The sequence below is a fragment of the Sarcophilus harrisii genome, chromosome 4 (assembly GCF_902635505.1).
Source record: "Sarcophilus harrisii chromosome 4, mSarHar1.11, whole genome shotgun sequence".
Lineage (NCBI taxonomy): Eukaryota > Metazoa > Chordata > Mammalia > Dasyuromorphia > Dasyuridae > Sarcophilus > Sarcophilus harrisii.
Genome location: NC_045429.1, coordinates 285,147,610 through 285,154,013, shown reverse-complemented (window position 1 = coordinate 285,154,013; position 6,404 = coordinate 285,147,610). Strand labels below are relative to the sequence as shown.

Below are 6,404 nucleotides of genomic sequence, written 5' to 3'. Positions count from 1 at the left end.
TTGCAGAGATTCCAAACATGCTAGCCATGTGAGGACCCTCTGTCCACTGGACCCTCTGTCCTGTGCCCTCCTTATCTTTACCTTCACCTATTTCCTTACTTCCAAACCCAATAATAAACCTTTTTTATCCATCTAGCTCTTGGCCCAATAAATGTCCTTATTGGAGACTCAAGCCACTACTAGACCTCATTTGCCGCTGTATCCTTGCACCGAATCCAGTGGGATTGCAGGGGAGCTCCATTTGACTCCCTGTACCCCAAACCTGCCACTAGACCTCAATTTCATTTAGGTACCCCAAATCTTGATCTCAACAATATGAATCAGCAAGAAAAGAAGAAATTCATCTGAAGAAGACTGGCATAGAAGTCAGAATAATGTCATGTTTCCCTCCCTTCTACATCATTACATTCATTATTACATGAACTATATTTGGTTATGCTTCATTCACATCATGAAGACATAATAATAGCTAGCTTTATATATCTGTGTGTGCCAGATACTTCACAATATCTCTAATCCTGAAAAAATAGCTCTTATTATCCCCATTCTACAGTTGAGTAAACTGAGGCAAGCAGCGATTAAATGATTTACCCAGGGTCAGACAGCTAATAACTAAGGTGGGATTAGAATTCAAGTTTTTCTGACTTTTGACCCAGCTCTCTATCCATTAGTAAAGGCAGGACACTAAAAATATTACTGATTTCAAAAGAAGTACATTGCAATCTATTTACTTTATAGCTATAACTTGGAATAATAATTTGAACTCAGATCCTCCTGATTTCCACGCCCTTACTCCCTATTCACTGATCCAGTTGCTCCAATTGATTTGTTGTTTTTGCCTTTTATTGATTTCACTTAGACAGCAAGGGTCATTGTATTTATTTTTCTCCTAGTTGTGCTTACTTCACTTTATCAATTCATATAAAATCTCACATTTTCCAAAATTTCTCAATTTTGTCCTTTAAAGTTTGATTCTTTCGGTACATTTGATGAGGTTAGTGGCAGTGCAGAGAGTTGTGGGAACCCCTCTTTGGTCAGTGCAGGTCCAACGTGAAAGAATTCAGGAACCTGAAAAGTTTGATTGGCAAAAGGAAGTTTATTGCCACTGAGAAGTCACCTTTTGCTAGGAGACTGACTTCTTCAGTGGCAAGATCCTGACAGAGAGATAAAGGTCCTAGCAGAGAAATCCTAGCAGAGAGATAAAGAGAAGTTAATGCTAAGAGAATGTCTTCACAGAGGGCAGCGGTCCTGGTAGGCAGTTATGCCAAAGAGAGGTCCTTTGGCATGGCATGATTCCTGCTTTTGGGCTTCTGCAAAAAAATGAACCCCAAATTGCCCTTTAAATGGAAATCTGAGATTGAAGTTTCAACTGAATAAATTCCTTCAATGTTGTCACTGACCCTAGGCCTAGATTTCTGGTTGAAAGAGACCACTTACTGGTCCTAAACCAATTTTCAGCTCAATAGAGATGTCAGGGCCACATCTCCAGCTAAATGAGAAATTTATAAATTCAAGCTAAGTAGGAAGTGGTCCTGAACCAATCTTAAAAAAACAAAACAAAACAAAACAAATAAACAAAAAAAACAAAAAAAAAAAAAACACTTAACTGCCCTGAAGGGTGGATCTCTGTCAGAGGAGAGTTTCTCAAGAGTTCAAGGAGAGTTTCTTCCCCCTGCCCTGAGTCAGGACAATTTCAGGGTTCCCTCCACATTCACATAAACCACAGTTTAAAATTTTTTAAATTTAAATTTTCCCAACCAATATAGACATCCACTGTTTCCGGTTTGTTTACTACCACAAAAAAGTATTGTTATCTCTGCTTTGAATCGTTTGGATGCTTTAGGATGTGCATGGTTTTTATCTGACCTTCTTGAAATACGTGTCCGTGATATTACTGTTCTGTAAGAAATGACCAACAGGATGATTTCAGAAAGGCCTGGAGAGACTTACACGAACTGATGCTGAGTGAAATGAGCAGGACCAGGAGATCATTATATACTTCAACAACAATACTATATGATGACCAGTTCTGATGGACCTGGCCATCCTCAGCAACGAGATCAACCAAATCATTTCCAATGGAGCATAATGAACTGAACCAGCTATGCCCAGAGAAAGAACTCTGGGAGATGACTAAAAACCATTACATTGAATTCCCAATTCCTATATTTATGCCCACCTGCATTTTTGATTTCCTTCACAGGCTAATTGTACAATATTTCAGAGTCCGATTCTTTTTGTACAGCAAAATAACGGTTTGGTCATGTATACTTATTGTGTATCTAATTTATACTTTAATATATTTAACATCTACTGGTCATCCTGCCATCTGGGGGAGGGGGTGGGGAGAAGGAAGGGAAAAATTGGAACAAAAGGTTTGGCAATTGTCCATGCTGTAAAATTACTCATGCATATAACTTGTAAATAAAAAGCTATTTAAAAAAGAAATTCGTGTTCGTGATTTTGGGGGGCACATTTTTCTATATTTTATATGTATATGATACAATATGTTTATCTATAGTGTTATATATAACATTACTTTTCACTTAAGTAAAAGCTGTGACAGGGCGGCCTAATGAATCGAGTCCTGCCCAAATCCCATTCCCACAACGGAACTCGGGCCTTTTCATCCCTTCCAGGGGCGGGGGCAGCGAGAAGTTACAGGGGAAAGGAGGCACCAACTGAAAGGCGAGGACAAAAGAGTCTTCAGATGGAAGGGGGGAGGGGCAGAACTCTAAGGCCTGGAGGACTAAGCTCATGACCTAGAGAGTTCTTAACGTCTGGCCTAAGAATTTAGCGGTTTTTTTTAACTCCTCCCAACGGCGAGCGTCGGTGGGCCTCAGAGGCGGATCCTGATACGCACCGTCCCCTCCTCTTCCTCCTCCAGCACACTTCCTCCCGGACTGTGGGGACTTCTCGGGTTTGGCTCGCTGATCTGCCTGTATTTTGTGTGACTTTGTTTTAATCAACAAAAATTCCTTTACAGATTTTCCTTCCAAATAAAAAAACAGGATTGAAAGAGAAGCCATTACCAATTCCCCTCTGTTTTCTTTTTTCTTATACTAAAAGAGGAATTGGGAACGAGGCTTGCGCTTGGCTTAGGCATTGCCTGTGACAGCCTCACGCTTCAAGGCCTTTTCCCTCCTCGTCCACTTTCCTGAGGCTTTAAATAGCCGTTTCGTGAAGGCCTCAGTCTTTTCTTCTCCATGGGCTCCTCTCGCCGCTGGGATGCTGCCTGGGCTCTGTGCCGTGGCCGCCGGGCCCGCGCTCGAGATTCCGCCCCCGGCTGACGCTCGCTGGGTTGATCGGGAAGGGAAAACGTGAGGAGTAGAACGAGGAGCTTTTCGGCAGCGTAGGCCTCTGGAGCCCGGCTTTCCCCCCCCACGCTCAGTTACCCCCCGGACCGTGCAAGTGACTAGACCGCAGGTAAGGCCGCAGCGGTGCGCGGGGGTGGGGTGGGGGTGGGGGCGGATAACGCGGGAGTCTGGACAGGATGATCCTACCTTTACAGACTAGAGTTTCTGATGTCTCCGTGACGTCACCATTTGGAACTGATCCAGCCTCAAAAAAGGGAAAAAGGGATTTCTCGGTTCCCTTCTCTGCACCTCTGACTTAACTTTGCTTTCTTTGTAGGACTTGGGACGGACGCACGCACGCAACAGCGGGCACGCGTAGGTGAGTGACCAGGCGTGAAGGGGATTGCATAGCTGGGATGGGGTAGTGTGACTCCTTGATGGCATGATGACCCTAGAGTGGATCTGAGTATCTCCTTGATGCTACTACCGCAGCGCTCTGACTCTCTGGGTTGGGATTAGGTAACATGGAGCCCCCCATTTTTTGATAATTCTCTGAATACTCTTTTTTTCTCCCCCCCCTCTGGCTCCCACCTTCATAATCCATGATAGGGATTTTAAGCAACAGATTCTACTTCAACACAGGAAAGGTAAGTGCTCTGTAGAAATGTGGGAAGCTATGAGTGTTTTCTTTTTTTTTTTTTTTTTTTAGTTGAAAATTATCCCGCTTTCAAAAAGGTTCTTTAGCTTCTTGTTCTCCATGGTCACATGGACTGTGCTAAATGCATCTTTTCATACATATCCTTTTGAAAGCATACAATGCCTTTTTTTTAATTGAAGTTTTTTATTTTCAAAACATGCAAGGATAATTTTTTTTCAACATTGATCCTTGGAAAAACCTTATATTTCAATTTTTCCTCCCCTCCCCCCACCAGCCCTTCTCCTATAGGGCATGTAGGCCAATATATGTGTGAAACATGGTAAAAATATGTTAAATCCAGAATAGGCATACATATTTATACAGTTGTCTTGTACAAAAAAAGTCTGATTTTAAAAAATGAGAAAAATGCAATTCAAGCAAACCACAGCAAAAAGAGTGAAATGCTATGTTGTAATCTATTACCCTCTGTTCCCACAGTCCTCTCTCTGGGTATAGATGGCTCTCATCATCACAATATCCACATTGCCTTTTTTTTCCTTTAACCAGGCTCTACAAATGGAGACTTTCTTGACACTGAAAGCATTCTCTTCATGACATTTTTGTGTTCCCAGAATCATTTCCATCCAAGGCCTGCTTCTCTAATGTTCCTAAAAATTGGGAATGATGAGTTTTCAGACTAGAGTCTCTGACACATGCATTGGAGACAAGAAAACCACTCTGACCCATCCTAGGAATTTGAGGCCTTGGATTGTAGGGTAGTCAGGGAGCTGTATTCCTGGGTCCTTTATCTTACCTGGTCCTGTGAGTGTCATTGGATAGGAAGAACTAATAACTTAGTTATAGAAATAGTAATTCCTGTTATAAGGTTCTTAATGTGTTCCCATACTCTGTTTAGAGAACTGAATTTCTGGGACTTTATCAAAGTGGAGATGAAGATTCAATTTTTTTTCTCTCATTTTTCTTTCAAAAGTATTGGTTTGTAGCACCTCCTATTAGTAAAGGTGCAAGGGAGCATGATGGGATTAGTATTACTACAGAGGCACAAAAAATGCTTCAAGATTTGAGATCAGGAATGATCTTCTGAAAGTGGCTTTGTAACTACTGTCTAGAAGGCTATTCCCACTTGTACCTGCTTTGCATGTTATACTTATTTTACCTACCTATGTGTTTTGCTAACAAAACAGAATTGGAATGTTTACCTACTTATGTATTTTGCTAACAAACAGAATTGGAATGTTTACCTACCTATGTATTTTGCTAACAAACAGAATTGGAATATTTATGTTGGGGAAAGGGGGAGGAAGGCAAAGTTGGAAATAATCACTTTTGTGATTCTTTTGTGGATTTTTAGAGTCCTCATCTTGTTTGTGGTGCAGTGTTGCAGATGTTTCAGATTCAAGAAACCAAGGGTTTTTCTACGTGGATCACTGCTCAAATTGGGTGGCAAGCAAACATTTGGATTTTTTTTTCTTTTATTCAATCTGTTTTTGTATTGAAGTAATTAAAGTTTTTTTTATAAAACCTGCCAGCTTCCTTGTTTATTTTTTTGATATGACACTTATTTCCCACTGTAACTATCTTCCCATAATAGCAGTATTTTGAATTGCCAACATTGTTCAATGAGTCCTGTGCAGGAACTTTAAGGGGAAGATTAATCGTGCTTAGGGTGTAATATTTTAGTGAATGAGTAATGTAAATTGATGATTTTTAAATTGATAGAAACAATATATGGTTTCACAATGTGAATTGTTTTTCAGTAAGGGAATTTTTTTTCTTGTGTTTTATTATTATTTAATAGTTTTTTATTGACAAAACATATGCATGGATAATTTTTGCAAAATTGTCCCTTGCACTCACTTCTGTTGCAATTTTTCCCTTCCTCCCTCCACCTCTTCCCCTAGATAGCAGCTAGTCTTATTCATGCTAAATATGCTAAGCTATATCCTAGATACAATGTGTGTACAGATCTGTATAGTTCTCTTGTTGCACAACAATGATTCAGAAAGTAAAAATAACCTGCAAAGAAAAACAAATATGCAAGTAGTCCACATTCATTTCCCAGTGTTCCTTCTCTGGGTGTAGCCGATTTTGTCCATCATTGATCAATTGGAACTTCATTAGATCTTTGTCGATTCAGAATACATCCTCATACAATATTGTTTTTGAAGTGTATAATTTCTGCTCATTTCATTCAGCATCAGTTCATGCAAGTCTCCTAGCCTCTCTATTCATACTGCTAGTCATTTCTTACAGAACAATAACATTCATATACCATAATTTACCCAACATTCTCCAATTCATGGGCATCCATTCATTTTACAGTTCAGTAAGAGAATTTTTAAGAGAATCCATAAGTTTCATTCTATTCTGCACAATAAAAGTAAAGAATAAACATCAGGAAAATATCTGATATATAAAATCTGCCAAAAAAAGAGCTGGTTCTTAAATAT

At 39.9% G+C, this 6,404-nt stretch overlaps 1 long non-coding RNA gene and 2 other non-coding genes across 3 annotated transcripts; all 3 read left to right on the top strand.

Annotated features, from left to right (window-relative positions):
• Nucleotides 1–2,812: 2,812 nt before the first annotated feature.
• On the top strand, nucleotides 2,813–5,477 carry LOC105750442. Its single transcript, XR_002770221.2, has 4 exons — nucleotides 2,813–3,426; nucleotides 3,634–3,675; nucleotides 3,906–3,943; nucleotides 5,306–5,477. It is a non-coding gene; the product is annotated as an uncharacterized LOC105750442 (long non-coding RNA).
• On the top strand, nucleotides 3,736–3,798 carry LOC111720615. Its single transcript, XR_002770225.1, has one exon. It is a non-coding gene; the product is annotated as a small nucleolar RNA SNORD48 (small nucleolar RNA).
• LOC111720614 lies at nucleotides 4,611–4,678 on the top strand. Its single transcript, XR_002770224.1, has one exon. It is a non-coding gene; the product is annotated as a small nucleolar RNA SNORD52 (small nucleolar RNA).
• Nucleotides 5,478–6,404: the final 927 nt, after the last annotated feature.